The sequence below is a fragment of the Ursus maritimus genome, unplaced genomic scaffold, assembly GCF_017311325.1.
Source record: "Ursus maritimus isolate PB19 unplaced genomic scaffold, ASM1731132v1 scaffold_6, whole genome shotgun sequence".
In the NCBI taxonomy this organism is placed as follows: domain Eukaryota; kingdom Metazoa; phylum Chordata; class Mammalia; order Carnivora; family Ursidae; genus Ursus; species Ursus maritimus.
In genome coordinates this window covers 77,768,534-77,786,776 of record NW_024426774.1, presented here as the reverse complement: position 1 = coordinate 77,786,776, position 18,243 = coordinate 77,768,534, and the positions used below count along the sequence as shown (strand labels likewise).

Below are 18,243 nucleotides of genomic sequence, written 5' to 3'. Positions count from 1 at the left end.
GGCTTTTCACAGGCTGAGTTGTGACAGTCTCCCATTGGCTGGGCTGTGGGAGCGGGGAGGAGAGAACTCTTTCTCTCTCCTGCCTGGAGAGCGAAGGAGCAACTCAATTCTCTCTCCTTGAGCAGGTAAGTCTTGCTTTTGGGTCTGCAATGGACAACCAGCGGCAGGGCGGGAGAGCTCCCCCTGCTGGCCTCCTCACGCCGCGTTAAATGAGGTTTCCTTGTATCAATTTTCACAGCTGCAGCGGGGCCCTTGAGCCAACCAGCTGCAAGGCCAAGTCGCTGTAAACAGGGAGATGTGGAACTGTGCTCTCGAGAGCCCATCCGTCAGCGATCACCAAGGCCAGGCTGTGGCCGCTGCAGTGACCAGAAGATGGTGGTTCAGGTGAGCCACATGCCTTAGTGAGTGGACAGTGAACAGGAGGGGGAGGTGCCAGCAGGGAGGAGGGAAAGAGGGGCACCTGAGCCCAGAGGGGGTGCCCGCCATGTTCTTGACAGCCCTTGCGGAGACTAACCTCAGGTGGTGAGCTTTGAAGGAGCGGGGCTGTTTTGTCTTGTTTTAGTGGAGGAGTCGTGCTTTGTAAAGCGCTACTAGCCATGGCCTTTAAAAGAGAGTGGCGTGGCTCGAATCCATTGTTTCTCAGCTTTGTGAATTTGGGAAACGAGTGAATCCCTTGAATCCAGTTTCTTCATGTGCAAAGTAGGAAGAGTATCTCTTCCTACTAAAGCACCCGGCTGGTCATAAGGGTTAAAGAGATAGTGGCGTGATGCCCCATTATTTCCACATGACATATTAGCCATTCGTCCATGTGTCAAACTCCTCAGCAAGACTGTGAGCTGCTTGAGGGGGCTGATTTCACACTGTGCCCCGTCCGTGGCTCAAGGTAAGCACTTGACATATGTTTTGACAGGAATGGATGAATTATCTGTGGGCTTTGGGCCAGAGCCCCTCCCCAAGTCCCATGGGTACCTTTCACTGACACATTGTCTTTACTCCTTCTCCTGCTGTGACTCTCGTCCCTAGCCTTCTTGCCCCGCACTGAGGTCGTGCATTCTCCTGGCCACTTCCAGATAAACTGCCAACCCTGCCAGAGCTTCTGACAAAACCTCCCAGGCTTCCAAACCTGGCGGATTTTTCGCAATAGCCTGGCTGGCAAAGGATCGCTGCGCCACCTGCTGGCACTATCTGGGAACGTCACCTTTTCCAGAACCGGGAATCCGGGGACAAAGCATCCCAAATCCGGAATGCAGGATCCAGGCCAGAGAGAAAGCGCGGCCCCGAGCCACCTTTAATGAAGTATCCATGGTGGACGTGCATGCACACCATGCTCTCCCTTTGAAAACACACGCAGATAAAGGTTTTCACCGCACATGATGACAGGACAGACACAATACTTTATGGCATTTTGATAGTGATGTTTAAATATTTAATTATTTCAATTATTTTTAATTATTTATATGTTAATTATTTATAAAATAATTATTCAATTACAGCAGTTCCTGTCATTGAACTGCTATAAGCTAGGTTTTTCACATACTTAAAAAAAAAATCTCATTTAGTTTTTACATCTGCTCTGCAAGGAAGAAAATGCTTCCGTTTTCCACGTGGGAAACCTGCAGCTCAGGAAGCCCTTCAGACCTGCACTCCCGGCGCCCAGGACCAGGTAGGCCGCCCAGTGGGTACTAAACCCAGGACTGGCTGACTCCAACCGCTCCTCCCTCCTCTCAACACTGTATGGGCTCCAGGAAGATCCCAGTCATTTCCATGTAGTTTTCCTTCCATTCTCCACCAGGGTGAGCGGCGTCCCTGGCATGGGCTCAGGCTTAGGCAGGCGCCCCTTCCCGCAGATTGAAGGACCACTGACTGATGGTCCAGGCCTGCGGTGAGCCGTTCACAAGCTGCGCCCTCTTTAGCCATTGCAGCAACCCCTGGAGATAGGTCCTGCTCTCATTGCCAAGTGAGAAAACCTGCCCCAGAGTCACGCAGCTAGAAATTCCTGGTAGTCACGTCCTTGCTCTGAACCACTACTCAACAGGCTTATCTGTGGATTTTTCAGTATCAAATTGTGATTGAAATTTTTATCTTGATTCAATAATAGAAGAATGGTAACGCAGATCCACGTCCCCCAGCCAGGCACTAGGAGCGTTTGCCATAATCCTCACCTCCCTCCCAGCCCCCACTTCTTAGGCCTTTGGCTCTTCCAGCCCTTCCAAGGTCTTTGTAGCTAAGTCCCTGCATTAAATCCCTGTTTACTAGAATTATCTAGAGTGTTTGATTTTCTGATTGGACACTGATTAACACCGTCTAACAAGAAAGAAATGTTCTTGGCGTTGATCTCTCAGGTTCTCATGGAATAAAAAAAAAACACATGTGTTCTGTCTTGAGTCACATTTCGCAATCATACAATATTTTAATTACTTTTAAAATCATGCTCCGGATCCCTCTGATGTGAACGCCACTTTTTTATAGATGATTGTGAAAGAATGATGTAGCTGACCTAAAGTATTTGGGGTTGGTTGGATTGTTTTGAAACATTGCAATTATTTCTTATTGTATTCATCTGTGGTGTACTACATTCGGCAAAGTAGCTGGTGATTTTTTTTTTTTAATAAAGATTCAAACAATTCTCTCTCCAGACCACTGAGAAAGGAAAAACTGCCCTACCCTGAATCTGGCTGGCAGAGCAAACACAAAGCCAGCTGCAAAGTTAACTGGAAACAGTATTACTCCCAAGGTCATACTAAAGCTGTAAAATGTCATAACAAACCCCCTTTTGAGTGACTTCTGTTTTCTTGGTGAGAAACCTTGTTCTAAAATCAGAGACTGTCAGAAACTTCGCTGTTTAAAATCCAGTCAGTGAGAACGAAAGATCCCATTTCTGCCAGGAAGATCTGTGTCTTTAACATAGAGAAACAACCTCCATTTGAACCCAAACGCAGGCTCTAGATAAGGATTCCCTGGACGGGACGTTTATATAGCTATCTTCATTTGCTAATTTCCAAGAGGCAAAGCCCTGAGTCTGATTTGCAGTTTACACCCAAAACTTGACCCCTTACACACAGCCTGTTTGCTTGAGGCTATCCAAACATGACTTCATTTAAATTTTACCTAAACTCCCTTCCCCCAAATTACATAATAACCTTATCTCTTTGTTTGGTGAAATGCCCCAGAGCTCTGCTGCGATGCAGGCTCTAGTTCCTTGAGCCAATAAACCTGACTTTGTCAGATTTGGGGTTTGTCCAGATGGCCTTTGGCTGAGCAGTCTAGGACAGCATCCACAGATCCAAATGTTCCTGCCGCACAGTGAGGACCCCCCACCCCCACCCTCCTTCCCAGCGGTCAGGAAAGCTGAATTACTATTCCGACTTGTTTGACGGGCATAAAACAGATCAAAAGAGTAGAATGGATTGGAAGTGGTCATTCCTCTAAATTCAGAGACAGGCAAACAGGATCATCTTTATTCCCCAACAGAGAATGCAGCCAAATTATTCTTATAATCCAGATTCAGGGGCTCGCTCCCTAGAAGACGGTGATGAGTAAATGCTTGGTATCACTGACGAAGCTGTATTCAAGGCAGTAAGCCGCGAGACATCTCATCTCCAACAATTTATTAAGCACTGATTTAATTAGAACCACTCAGTAACTTTTGAGATGTGCTGCCATGATAACCAATAACTTCCATATCATCTGTTTAGTTGACTTAGATTGTATCACAATGTTTTGGTTAACTATTGCTGGGTAACAATTTCCCCCAAACTCAGCTGTTGAACACAGCAAACATGTATCATGTCACACAGTTTCTGAGGCCAGGAATTGTCATTACACACATTGCGAGAATTCTTAGGGAATTTAAATCCAGATAAAAATAAAGTTGCTACTATTCCGGATTGAATGGAGATACTATATACTTATGTTAATATAAATGCAACCTTATGAAAGCCTTGATTGTGTGTATGTATCCGTGTACACAGTCAGCATACTCACGTTCCTCAGGTCCGGAATACAAATACAGTTTGTGTTAGGATCCATAAGCCACGGAAATTGTACAGTTCAAAGGTTGAGCAAGTCAGGGGAACCTGGCTGGCTCAGTCAGTGGAGCATGCCACTCATGATCTTGGGGTTGTGAGTTCGAGCCCCATGCTGGGTGTGGAGATTATGTGAAAATAAAATCTGAAAAAAAAATAGAGCATGTTTATAATATCAAAATATTTTAGGAAAACTTAAAACAACAATTATTTAATGATTCTGCTCATTTGATTATGCCCAAAGAAGAACTAAGTGGGAGATTATATATATAAAATAGTGTATGGGGCGCCTGGGTGGCTCAGTTGGTTAAGATACTGCCTTACAGCTCAAGTCATGATCCTGGAGTCACAGGATCGAGTCCGCCATGGGGCTCCCTGCTCAGCGTGGAATCTGCTGCTTCTTCTGACCCTCCCCCCTTTCATGCTCTCTCTCTCTCTCTCTAATACATAAATAAAATCTTTTTAAAAAATAGTGTAATTAGGATCCTGAAGTAACCTTTTGCTTTATACAATAACCCCTGTTGCAATGGCCATTTAATATAAATCAGTATTGTCCTGGGGCGCCTGGGTGGCACAGCGGTTAAGCGTCTGCTTTCGGCTCAGGGCGTGATCCCGGGGTTATGGGATCGAGCCCCACATCAGGCTCCTCTGCTATGAGCCTGCCTCTTCCTCTCCCACTCCCCCTGCTTGTGTTCCCTCTCTCGCTGCCTGTCTCTATCTCTGTCAAATAAATAAATAAAATCTAAAAAAAAAAAAATCAGTATTGTCCTCCTATTTTTATTAAAAATAGAAAAGGTATGGAGTGCCTGGCCGGTTCAGTTGGTGGAGTGTGTAGGTTTCGATCTCAAGGTCGTGAGTTGGAGCTCCATGCTGGGCATTTTAAAGTCTTCTCTAAAATGAAGGATACTTATTCGACGTGGCATTTTTTTATATTTAGCATAGTATTTAATATGCATTCTGGAAATCTGACCATATTGTTTAAATACCTCATCAGAACTTCACGAAAAGTAAGGCGGTGTGGGGTACCGGATGAGTCCAGGGGCAAGGGACTCAGACGGACCTGAGGCTGAGTACTGTCTATGCCACTTACTACTGTGTGACCGTGGACCAAGTACTTGACCTCTCTGATCTTTCGTTTTCTCCATAGTAAACTGGGAGTAATAATACATACGTGCCATAGAGTTGTTCTGAAGATTGAATGAGATGTGTAAGTAAAGCCTCTCGGTGCCGTGGCTGCGTGTCAGTCATTCTTTAAGTGGTAGCTCTAATTACAGTCTGTCGCACGCAAAGGCAGTGAAGCCAGGTACGAACATAGAGCCATTTTCGATGTCCTTTAGTCAATTTGAGAAGCTAAAAATTCTGTTAATAAATACTGAAGAATGTGTATGGGTAAGCGTTTCGTCTCTGTCAAATTTTATAATGAGGTCAATTTTATTTACTGTACTTCTTTTCCTGCAAGATGTGCATTCTTGGGCTGCCTGGGTGGCTCGGTTAAGTGTCCAACTGTAGATTTCACTCAGGTCATGATCTCAGAGTCGTGAGATCAAGACCCCTGCCTGCTTAAGAGTCTCTCTCTCGTTCTGCCCCTCCCTCTCCCCACCCCCGTGCATGCACACTCTCTCCCTAAAAAAAAAAAAAAGGACATTCTTTGCTCTTATTTATTAAAACGTTCTTGGTATTTAATAAAGTTCATGTTTTCTTCCGGTGGTTACCTCTGTGCTTAGGCCTTTATTCTCCTGCAGTGTCTAATCAGCTATTAATTCCAGTGCATGGTTCATCTCTAGAGTTTTCATTTATGTCTTTTTTATATCTTTCTTCTCTCTATTTAGCACATTCAGGCTTTTCCTTCTTGAACGTAATAACAGAGTTACATTAACTGTTTGCTTTGTCTACTGATATAATCATCTTGTCATTTCTGGGTCTGTTTCTATTGATTTGCTTTTCTCCTCACTGTGGGTCATATTTTCCTTCTCCTTTGTGTGCTCAGAATTTTTTTTTTTAAGATTTTATTTTTAGGTAATCTCTAGATCCAACGTGGGGCTCGAACTCACAACCCCAAGATCAAGAGTTGCGTGCTCTACTGACTGAGCCAGCCAGGCGCCCCTGTATGCTCAGAAATTTTTGAATGAATACCAGAACACCAGCTTTTTTTTTTTTATTATTCAATATTGTATCTTGTTTGTATTCCTATAAATATCATTGAGTTTTGTTCTGGGATGAAGTTAAGTTATTTAGAAACAGTTTGATCTTTTGGATTTCCCTTTTTGGGTTGGTTAGGTGGGATCAGAGCAGCCTTTAGTCTGTGGCTAATATGACTCCGTTCCTGAGGCAATGACTTTCTAGTCCTCTACTCACTGACGTGAGTTGTGAGGCTTCCCACTCTAGCTCGTGAGCATAGGGACAATTCCCAGCCCTGTGTGACCTCCCGGGATTGTTCCCTTTCATCTGAAAGGCTGATTCTTCCCACAGCCTTGAGTATTTTCCTCATACACATGCACTGAGGAGACTAGAAGAAGTCTCTGGCATGCGTGCGTCTCTGTGTGTGTGTAGACACACGCAGCTGTCTCCTCTCTGACACTTCGCCCTGCACACTCTAGCCATTTGGCCTTCCAGAACTCCTGATCCCAGTTCCTCAACTCAGGGAAACCCCTGGGCTCTACCTGCGTTCCCCCACCACCTGGAGATTGTCGCCAGACAGCAAGGTCGGCGCTCACTCGTCTCTCAGGAAGTGTTTCCACTCTCAGGAATCCCTGTTCTGCGTAATCTAAGGTGCAATGTCTGAAAATCATGTGGCACATGTTTTGTCTTTGTTTGAGTCATTTTAAGGGTGGAGAGTGAATCCAGGCCCTGTTACTCTCTCATGCTAGAGGCAGAAGTCCTTTGTAATTTTTTCATGCCCTTGTTCCCCAATTTTCTTTTCTTTTTTCCTTTTTCTTTTTTCCTTTTTTATTTCATAACTGGAAGTTCTTTTCACCTATCTCACCCATCCCCCCAATCCACCTTCTCTCTGGTAACCACCAGTTTGTTCTCTGTATTTAAGTCTTTTATTGATTGTTTTGTTTTGTTTTGTTTTTTAGATTCCACATATAAGTGAAATCACATGGTATTTGCCCCCCCCCCCGACTTATTTCACTTAGCAGGATGCCCTCCAGGTCCATCCATGTTGTTACAAATGGCAAGATCTCACTCTCTTTTATGACTGAGTGATATTCCAGTGTGTGTGTGTGTGTGTGTGTGTGTGTACCACATACCACATCTTTTTTTATTCATTTATCTACCGATGGACACTTGGGTCACTTCCATACCTTGGCTATTGTAAGTTATGCTGCAATGCGCATAGGCCTGCATGTACCTTTTTGAATTAGTGTTTTCATTTTCTTTGGGTAAATACCCAAGAGTGGAATTACTGGATTGTGTGGTATTCCTGTTTTTAATGGAGTTTTTTTTTTTTTAAGAGTTTTTTTTTATTTGACAGAGAGACAACCAGTGAGAGAGGAAACACAAGCAGGGGGAGTGGGAGAGGAAGAAGCAGGCTCCCAGCGGAGAAGCCTGATGCGGGGCTCGATCCCAGAACGCTGGGATCACGCCCTGAGCCGAAGGCAGATGCTTAACGACTGAGCCACCCAGGCGCCCCCCTGTTTTTAATGTTTTAATGTACCTTGAAACTGTTTTCCACAGCGGCTGCTGCACCCGTCTGCATTCCCACCAGCGGTGCACGGGGTTCCTTTTCCTCCACATCCTCATCGGCGCTTGCTATTTCTTGTCTTTCGATATTAGCCGTTGTGACAGGTGTGAGGTGACATCTCACTACGGTGTTGATTTGCATTTGCCTGGTGATGAGTGATGTTGAGCATCTTTTCATGTGTCCGTTGGCCGTCTGTGTGTCTTCACTGGAAAAATGTCAATTCAAGTCCTCTGCCCATTTCTTAATTGGATTATGTGGGGTTTTTTGGTAGTGAGTTGTAAATTCTTGATATATTTTGGATATTAACCTCTTATTGGTTGCATTTACAGATATTTTGTCCCACTCAGTAGGTTGCCTTTTTGTTTTGTCGATAGTTTCCAGATATTTTGTCCCATTCAGTAGGTTGTCTTTTTGTTTTGTCGATAGTTTCCATTGCTGTGCAAAAGCTTTTTATTTTGGTGTAGTCCCAATAGTTTTCTTGCTTTTGTTACCATTGTCTGAAGAGACCTATCCAAAATATGTTGCTATGGTTGATGTCCAAGAGATTACTGCCTATGTTTTCTTTTAGGAGCCTTATGGTTTCAGTCTCATATTTAGGTCTCTCCTTTGTTTTCTTATTTAATTTTTATGATCTGGCTCATTTTTATGATCTGGCTCATTTTTTTAGGTCTCTCCTTTGTTTTCTTATTTAATTTTTATGATCTGGCTCATTTTTATGATCTGGCTCATTTTTTTAGGTCTCTCCTTTGTTTTCTTATTTAATTTTTATGATCTGGCTCATTTTTATGATCTGGCTCATTTTTTTAGGTCTCTCCTTTGTTTTCTTATTTAATTTTTATGATCTGGCTCATTTTTATGATCTGGCTCATTTTTTTAGGTCTCTCCTTTGTTTTCTTATTTAATTTTTATGATCTGGCTCCTTTAAAGCCTACCTATTATCTACAATTACTCATAAGCTTATTCTGTTTTCTACTTTCTTGCTCCCTTCTCCCATATGTTAGTTTGTGTATTTCAGTTTTGTCACAGTGTATAACATCTGTACATTGGTCTTCTACCTCTGTCCCCATTTTTGTTTTAATCTTAGAGGTACATTTATATGCTTCAGAATACTCACCATCATGTTTTCTGAAGTTTTCCCAGGCATCATTTGGTTATATAATACACATCCTGTGTTAAATCCTCAAGGAGGGTTGATGGGTGCAGATTTCCCTATGTTATTATGTCTAAAACTATTTTTCTTTAGCTTTGATATTTGAAGGACAGCTTGGTTGGGCATAAAACCCATTGGGTTTTCTTGTTTTTTGGTTTTTTTTTTTAAATGGTGTCCATTGTTGCTTCCTTGGTACGGAGACTGAAAAGTTTGATACCAGACTAATTCTTTTGCTGCCAGACTAATTCTTCTTTCTTTTATAACTCATCCGACATTTTTGCCTGCAGGCCTTTAAGATTTTATTTTTTTTCTTTGAAATCTAATAGTTTTATTAGGCAGAGTCTCAGAATTGATATCTCTGGGGTAATTTCCCCAGTACTCATTAAGCCCTTTCAGGGGATAGGTCTTTTCTCATTGCTTCCTGCCATTCTGGTCAGTCATCAAATTAATACTCAAATCCTACAACTAACGAGATAGTTATGTGCTTGAATCAGAAAAGATCAACACTTTCATTTGAAATATCAATTTGAATGCTAAATGCTAAAACATATAAGTAATAACTAGGAACCTAAATATTGTATGGAGAAGCAGATTGTATAACGAATGTCGTAAAAGCGAAAACAAAGTTGTATTCACTTTCCGGTATGCTTTGTAAAAGTTATGGAAAACTGGTTTCTTCGTGACAACAAAATCAAACTGGAGGTAGTTCAGGTTATCCAACGGTGAGATGTTGCTGGATACTATCTTAATGTTTTTTAGTTATCAATTACGAAGTAATACAACACGTAAGAGAATATAACAGACCTCCATTTATGTAACAGCCACCTAGATTTTACAAGATGTTAACATTTTGCTTCAGATTTCTTAAAGAAATAAAGTGATACCCTCAAACCCTTTCCTCTGCCTTCTTCCTGCCTTCCCCCAGGGTCACTGCTGTCTGGCAGATGGCAAGTATATCATCCCACACTTATTTTCACATTTACACAAACCATGAGTTCCCACACACAGTATATAGTATTGTTTCACACACTTCAAAAATTAATATAATTGGAATCTTGTTGTCGGTATCCTTCTGTAACATTATTTTTTTAATGCTTTATTTTATGGTACATGTGGTAGGTGACTAATGGCCTGCCTTTGGTTTCCACATCTTAATCCCCAGAATCTGTGAATGGGTTGGCAAAAGGGACTTTGTCTTTGTGATTAAGTTAAAGATCCTGAGATAAGGAGATTATTCTGGAATATCTAATGCAATCACAAGTCTTTCTAAGTGAAAAAGGGAGGCAAGAGAGTCTGAGTCCGAGTGATGTAATGTGAGAAAGACTCCGTCAGCTACTGCTGGCTTTGGAGACTGAAGGGGCCCTGAGCCAAGGCATGCAGGCAGCTTCTAGAAGCTGGAAAAGCCAAGGAAAATGGATTCTCCCCTAGAGCCTCCTCAAGGGAATGTAGCTGTGCTGACACCTTGATTTAAGTTCATTGAGAACCATTTTAGGCTTCCGACCTCCAAAACTTTAGGACAATAAATTCACGTTGTTTTAAGCCACTAAGTTTGTGATAGCTTGTTGCAACAGCCGTAGGAAACTAATGCAGTATATATTCGTGACAAATCAGCTCCTATAAAAAAGGAGTAAAATGTGAAGGATAAGACCCAGTTAAAAACAAAACTTAGTTCGCATGGAAGAATTGGGTCTTGCTCTGTTCTGTTAAATGAGATTAAATTAGTTTTCTTTTCTTACTTTAAAAAAAAAATAATGCGAATTGATTTTTATTCATTATGCCAGAGACCTAAGTCATAAAAATGGGGAGAAATGAGAGCGTCTGATGTAGGTCCTACACACATACAATAAAAGGTTTTCTTAATATAAATTGGCATAACTATTAAAGAAATATGATTTTGTGAAAAAAAATTTAAGCCCAGTAGATTTTGAAATTTGGAATCTAGAATAAAGATAAAATATAATAAACAAAGGATATATCTGTCCACCCATGTGAGGCCAAAATTTCCAAACAAATTTAGAATGATGGTCCTCATAATTTGATATTAGAAAAATCCTCAACGACATATAAAGCAGAGCAATGATAATTCCATTAGACTTGATTTTCCTGCAGAGCCTCTATGTAGCTTTATTTTGGAAAAAGAAACAATGTGTTATGTATAGAGACAGAAACTGTGAAAAGTAAAATTAATAAATAGCAAGCTTCAGAACTACTTGCATTCATGTCATAATATTTCACTGTAACCACCTTAAATTCCCACAATTTAATTTTTTTCCCAAAATTCCTTTTCTATTGATTTCCTACAAATTCATGCAAATTTAAAATTGGTGATTTTTCTGAGCATGCATAAGAAAGTATCCTGGGAATTCTGTATATTTTTCATAATCGATTATTTTGAGCCTTTTGAAATCGTTGTGTTAAAGGGCAGTGCAACAAGTCCTCCATATCTTGTTCCAACTATTAAGTGATCGAAAATCATGAGTTTCACTGAAAACAAAAGTACTCCAAGATCTGAGACCTATGAAATGGCTCTCGGCTTAAGGATAAGCTGAAATAGGCAATGAGAGACATTTTTTTTTTTTTTTTGCAATGAGAAACTTCTAAAATGTCCTTGAATCTAGGTGAAATTATAGGCAAATAAGTTTTCCAATGTGAAAAAGATACTTAAGAAAAGTGTTTTATTTAAGCAAAATTCACATAACATAGAATTAGCCATTTTATTATTTTTTTGTAGGGGGTTGGGGCATGAAGGAGACGGGGAGAGAAAATCTTAACCACACCCAGCCCAACACAGGGCTCAATCCCACGACCCTGAGATCATGATCTGAGCTGAAATCAAGAGTCGGACACTTAACTGACTGAGCCACCCAGGTGCCCTAGAATTAGCCGTTTTAAAATGTACGATTTGGTGACATTTAGTACATTCACAATATTGTGCAAACAAAAAATTATGTTTTATATGTATTTTCACAGACCTTTAAGACACAGAATTATTCACCAAGTGTTAATACATGATTTCTACAAAGACTCTAATCATTTCAGCTAAAAGAGGTCAAATATCAAATAGCTATCAAGCAGTGACAACTCTGTCCTTTCTGATGCCGACAAATATGTCAAATTCCTTTCAGCTAAAAAGTCAACAGAGATCAAAGAGGCTTCTAATATTACCACTGAGAAAAAATGTATGCTGTCTTTACACATTTTAATAAATCAGTAATGCCCAATGACCTACTGGGTAGATAATGTTTCACAGGCTTTTCAAGAGAGAACAGTCATAATTTCCATGGTAAATTTGATAGGTATTCGTGACATTAACGCTAATGATCCCATGCTGCTGTTTGTAATTTTTAGTGCAATGTAATTTGACCTTGCAACATTTCGGTCAATTAGCAACTTCAAATATAAGACTCAAATATTTGGAAAAGCTGACAAAATGGTTTCTCATTCTCTAGTTAATTTGAACATAAACATTCTTGAATACTCATGGGATTTCACCTGCTGAAGGAGCAGCTTCTCCCCTTCTCCCACCTTTGGATCTGCCATGGTGACTCCTATTGGCAGGAGGTGAGAAGAAGTCAGCTGGCAAGACCTCCTGGGACTCCAAGATCCCACACTCCAGAAGAGTTTGCAGACTCCCAGCTTTCATATTGTAGAACCAACTAGAAAGGAGACATTGCGGTTGTAAGAGACAATTGGTTAATAGTTGGCACAGTCTACCCCTTTGATAATTGTTTCAGTGTCCATTCACCATCACCAAGAGACAAAGGGGTCTCTACCCCTTCAGTAATTGTTTCAATGTCCATTTACCACCACCAAGAAGCCTCATGCTTCCACCTTACAAGATGCAAGTACACGTTATACAAATAAAGATTCTCTCTCTCTCTCTCTCTCTCTCTCTCCCTGAAAAGGGGAGATTTAAAGGCCCATCAGTCATCGTGTCCCACCCTGGGAGATATTAATTCCTGCCTGGATGTTCTATAATCCAAGAACCAAATTATCAAGTTAATCATCACCATCACTCCTCATATAAAATGATAGAGAAGAGGAAGAGGGAAATTTTTACAGATAAATATATATGCAACAAACAAGGAAGACAATATAACAACTGCTAAAGTCCTTGTTATGTAACTGGTCATAAGGCCACGGTTGATAAGCCTAACTCCCTTCTTCCACTATCCATTTCAAGTTCCTGTTCATCTCTGGTAGCAGTTCAGGTGAGTTTCTTCACCCAGAGAAGTGACCCCAACCTTCTTTGCTGAAAGGACTGGTTCTTTAGCAGTCCTGTCTTTATTGTTGTCAGAGCCTTCCTTTACATTTTATAAGAGGTTTTCCACACATCATGGTCCCTTTGTGTATCAGGAGCCCTTTACCCTTGGTAATCAGGATTAGTCACCCAGACAACCTGCCTGTTTGTTCAAGGGCATGAAGAGCCTTCATGATCAAATGACAGTCCCCATAATGAACAGGCCACCAGGTGGATGGTTGAGCCCTTTGGGGATGGTGCCATATTGGGGACTAAGCGTTGACATCTGTTGGTGGCAGAGCCAGCATGCAGTAGCCACAGTAGCGGGACTACTCTTGTGAAAGGAAGCATAGGTTGCTGAGTCCAAGCGTTGCTCACGTCCCCACCTGCACTGGGCAAAGGTGACGGGGAAAACAGGCTAAGTGACATCCACAGACTAGGACATGTTGTTCTTCTGATTTTAGGGCCCTCCTCTGCTCTTTGGTGCACATTCACATGGGGTGTTAAATATTTTCCCAACTTCTGCCCGTTCCAAGGTGTCAGTGCACATTCCCCCTTCTTAGACCTTCTTGTCACTGGTCTTTTATTTTCCAGGTCCCTGGCTACCTTAGCCAAACCATTAACAATATTGACCATCTCTTTGGCTGTCTCTCCATCCAGTCAGCCCTGCCCAGGATTTGTCTTCCGTGTCATCTTTCAGACGCCCTCCTGGGTGAAGCCACAACATTGCAGCCGTCCACTTCTAACAGCTGCATATTATAAACTGAGCTTAAGGGGTGTGTGGGTGGCTCAGTCAGCTAAGCATCTGACTCTTGATTTTGGCTCAGGTCATGATCTCAGGGTTGTGAGATTGAGCCCTGTATCCAGCTCAATCTGAGTGGGGAGTTTGCTTAAGTTTCTCTCTCCCTATCCCTCTGTCCCTCTCCTCATGCCCCCTCCCCCACTCATGAGCACACACACTCTCTCTCTCTCTCTCTAAAAAAACATAAATAAAAAATAAAAAAACTAAGCTTAAGTTTTTTCTCAGTGATCTGCTCATAGCAAACTCCCCTTTGGAACTAGGTTATGTGGGCTGTTATCAGCCATCTCAAAACCGGAAGAGCCTTTCTTATCTAGATCCTGGTAAAATCAATGATACCCATTTTGCAGCTAAGTACTTGCACCACTGGGCTCAGTGATTGGTTCTACTTGAAAGAAGAAAAAGAGAAATGAAGCAGATGCAGAAATCGTATCTTCACAGCAGCTAAAAAAAGAACTATTTCAGGAATTTCCTCAAACACCTCGAGCCTACTGGAGAAATAATGAGAACCCCAAACTGAGCTTCAAGAAAGCCAAAAGACCACAGAACTAGATTTGGGGAAAAAAAACAAAAAACAAAAAACAAAACTGGTCTCTTTCGCCTTTCTACTCATTTATCCATTGATTTTTTTTCTTATTTTTCAACTTGTTTATTCATCTGTTGTAACATTTATTGATCGTCTACTTTATGCCAAGCACAGAGTGGCTGCAACAGTGAAGGAAACAAACCCCCGCCCTCACGGAGCCTCTATCACAGAGGCAGGCGATGTGACAATTAGGTGAGTTAATGCATGCGAAGTACATAGAATAGGGCCTGACGTATCTTAAGCACAGAGGAAATGTTGTTCATACATTCCTTTTTCTACCCATAATGTCACATAGAAAGAAAGAAAATTTGGGAGTGGGGAAGGAGCCTTACAGGACAGACAATCCAATCTTCAATTAGAGACATGGAAATGGAGGCCTGGAAGAGGCCCCTCAGGGTATCACTGGTGGGGCCCAAATCACAACCCGAGACCAAGGTGGGCACTCCAAGGTGTGATGTGAGAGATCCCAGCATAGCATCACTGAGTCCGACTGCTACATGTATGTGCCAACCCCCTCACTCCCTAATTATATAACTCGGAGCAGGCTCGATTCACCCATGAGGAAAAGGAGGAGGATCTTGAGAGGTTCCACTGAGACACTGAATATGATGGTGTCTTTAAAGAGAAAGGTGATCCCATTCATGATGGGATAAACTTCAGGGTTTCCTTGCTGTTCCTTTCCGATTTTGTCTTGAAGGGACTTTCTTGAAAGATGGAATACAGTACAACCAGTGAGAACCACCTCTGCCTAATCTAAGCAAAGGAAAGTCTTGGGATGCTTTGGGATGGCCACAGACTTGAAAGAAAGCCAAAGTTCCTGGCTTCTAGAGGTCTGGTTCAGGAGCCCGGGGAAGATCTCTACAGAGTCCTGGCCTCTGAACGAACGTTCTCCAACCATCTCCAGTTCTGTGCTGCTGTGATTCGGGTTCTGAGAGAGAGCCCCTCTTTGCTAACAGTTACTTGCCAACACTTGAGTGAGGGAGGGAAAGCATCTTGAGTGACACTCCTACCAAGACTATCGAGTGTAGAAGGCTATTTCCACAAAGCAAAGCAGTGTGCTCCTAGCAGAAGAACAGGAGCTGGGCCCGGGCAGGCACACCCAACAGATACCCACTACACTTAGTGGGCCTGGTTTGATCACAGAAGTATGTTCCCCAGTCAAATCTTAATTCACTGAGCCTTCCCTTTGTCTCCTTACCTGTTAAATGGAGAAGAGGAAACCTGCGTGTGACGGTTAATTTCATGTGTTGATTTGACTGGGTTAGGGGATGTCCAGATAGCTGCTTAAACATCATTTCTGAGCGTGTCTGTGAGAATGTTTCCCAAGAGATTAGCATTTGAATCACTAGACTAAGTAAAGAAGATCATCCTTACCAATGCAAGTGGATATTACCCAGTCCATTCAAAGTCTGAATAGAACAAAAGAAGAGGAAGAGTGGATTTTCTCTTTTGCTTGATCTAGGACATCCATTTTATCCTGTCCTTGAACATCGGTGCTCCTGGTTCTCAGGCCTTTGGACTCAGACCAGGACTTAATACTGTCAGCCCCCTAATCCTCAGGCTTTTGAACTCAGATTGGGACCAACAGCTTTCAAGGACAAAGACCACAATCCATATTTCTTCTAATACCATCAGCCCCTTTGGTGGCTAGAGCAATGCTATGGAAACTCTCACCTGCCATCAGTCCCTCTTGGCCTCTGGGTCCTGATGCAAAGATTCTGCATCAGTCCAGGTCCTCCAAGAAGCCAACCCCAAGATGACATGAATGGTGCAAGCATTTTATTATGCCTGTGAGAGGTAATGGGGAGGGAACCGGGAAATTTTGGAAGCAACATTAGCACCCATGCAAATTTGACCCTGAGAGAAGAAGAGAGGGAAGAAAGACTGGCTGGAGGTGTCCTAGACCTCTATGTGATGTGAGGAAGTTTCCGCCAAAGGAGAGCCTTCCAACCAGAGTTGGCCATCAGAAGAGACCCATGTCTTCTAAGGATGCGGATGCAGATGCCTTCACCTCCCTGGCTGAAGCACCCCATCACTGGCCGGGAGCAGGCCGCAGCAGCGGTCAGTTACACCCCTGCCATTTGAGGTCAATGAGATTCACTGTAGGGTCATAGCAGGTTCACGGTCATCCGTGCCTAAAGGAGTGTTCTGCCCAGATATATGAAATTCTGAGAATCTAGGTCTGTAGGCTGCAAATGTTCATATAATATCTAAATGATTATTCATTTTGTCTTATACTTTCCATGGGGGGGGGTCTCTGATTTTTTTTTTAGAAAAGCCCACGTCCTTGACTAAAATATTAGATACTCCTAATTGAAGAGAGCACTAAATTCTAGATTTCTTGACTTCAGTCTTAGCAATGTAAAAGTCTACTTACAGTAAAATTGCCTCTGATCCTGATACTAATGCCCGGCTTTGCAACTTTTGAACTTGTTCTATTCACCCACGAATTAATATGCCTCTCATGAATCAAATTCACACAAGACTGGTTTATAAGCCATCAGGCTAATTCATTAATGTTAGAAGAAAATAAAATCTTTGTAGTAAGCCACGGTTGTGGCTTTGATATTAGACCTCGTAGATCTTAGGAAGCAGAATTAGAGATCAAGGTTGCGAGGTAAGCATGGTGACCAAGGAAAGGAGGGGGTGGGGGAGGTGTTATGGCTCTCTTCTGCACCACGGGTAGGCGTGTTGAGCTCCTACATGGAAGAGTGATCCAAAGTTCTGGCATCTTCTCTCTGGCATGTGGAGATGGGCAGCTGCTGATGGGGCACTGACTCAGCCTTAGTAATAACACTGTGTATCACCTTCCTTCCTCTTCTTCTGCTCTATGGTAGCCAGTTAATGAGAATTTTGATCTTGCTACATAGTCTGTTTATTCATTCAGTAAACCCTTATATGAACATGAACAATAAACCCTTATATTCAATAAACCCTTAAAGATGAACATGGTAATGGTACTGGGTACTGGGATTACAACGCCAAGTAAGGTACTAACCTGCTCTTCATCTGCAGTGGTAATGTAAAATATATAGATAACTGACTAGAATGTGCATCTGGAAGACCCCACTAATTGTTTGCTTTGCTTTGCCCTCCAGTGACCCCACATGGGTGATCGGGCTGCCTACTTCTGCTAATTCTTGGATTTAGACTCAGGCTCCCAGTGGTCTTCAGAAACCTGTGCCCATTTCTGGTAGACTCAGTCTCATTCCCCAACAGCCGCTTCAGTCTTTTCCCTTATTCTTAAAACCCAACGCCTGTCCCATGCCAGTCTCTGGTGACCTCACTTTCTATTCTCTTGAGAAGAGTAAGTCACCCACTAAGAACGCCTTCAGCTTCCTGCCTCCACACATCAAAATGTCTCTGTATCCACACTTACCCTTTCATTCTTCTCCCCCATGTCCAAGAAAAATATACCTTTTCTTCCTTTTAAGGTTGTCCCCTCTAGCTCAATTCCACCCTCTTAATAACTTTTGTAGATTTCATCCATCAGCCACTTCCTCTAACCTCCACCAACAAGCTCCCCTTATCCCTGTTTCTTCTCCTCAGCCTACAAATATTTCCATCTCTCCCACCCCAAGAAAGAAAATGCTCCTCTCTATCCTACTACTTCTTGGAATTACCAATCTTGCTTCTCCTCAAACGACTTAACGCATTTAACAGTTACACTTATAGTCAAGGTAATCCTTGGGGTCTTCTTCCCTGGAACATTTGTCTGCCGCTTTCAGTGTCTCTTCTTCATTCTCTTCCCCTTGCCA

General features: G+C 42.3%; 1 long non-coding RNA gene across 1 annotated transcript; it reads left to right on the top strand.

The window, feature by feature from the left end:
- The first annotated feature begins 240 nt into the window (after positions 1 to 240).
- LOC121100969 lies at positions 241 to 12,768 on the top strand. The gene is made up of 3 exons (XR_005832753.1): positions 241 to 384; positions 1,581 to 1,663; positions 12,310 to 12,768. It is a non-coding gene; the product is annotated as an uncharacterized LOC121100969 (long non-coding RNA).
- The last annotated feature ends 5,475 nt before the right edge of the window (positions 12,769 to 18,243 follow it).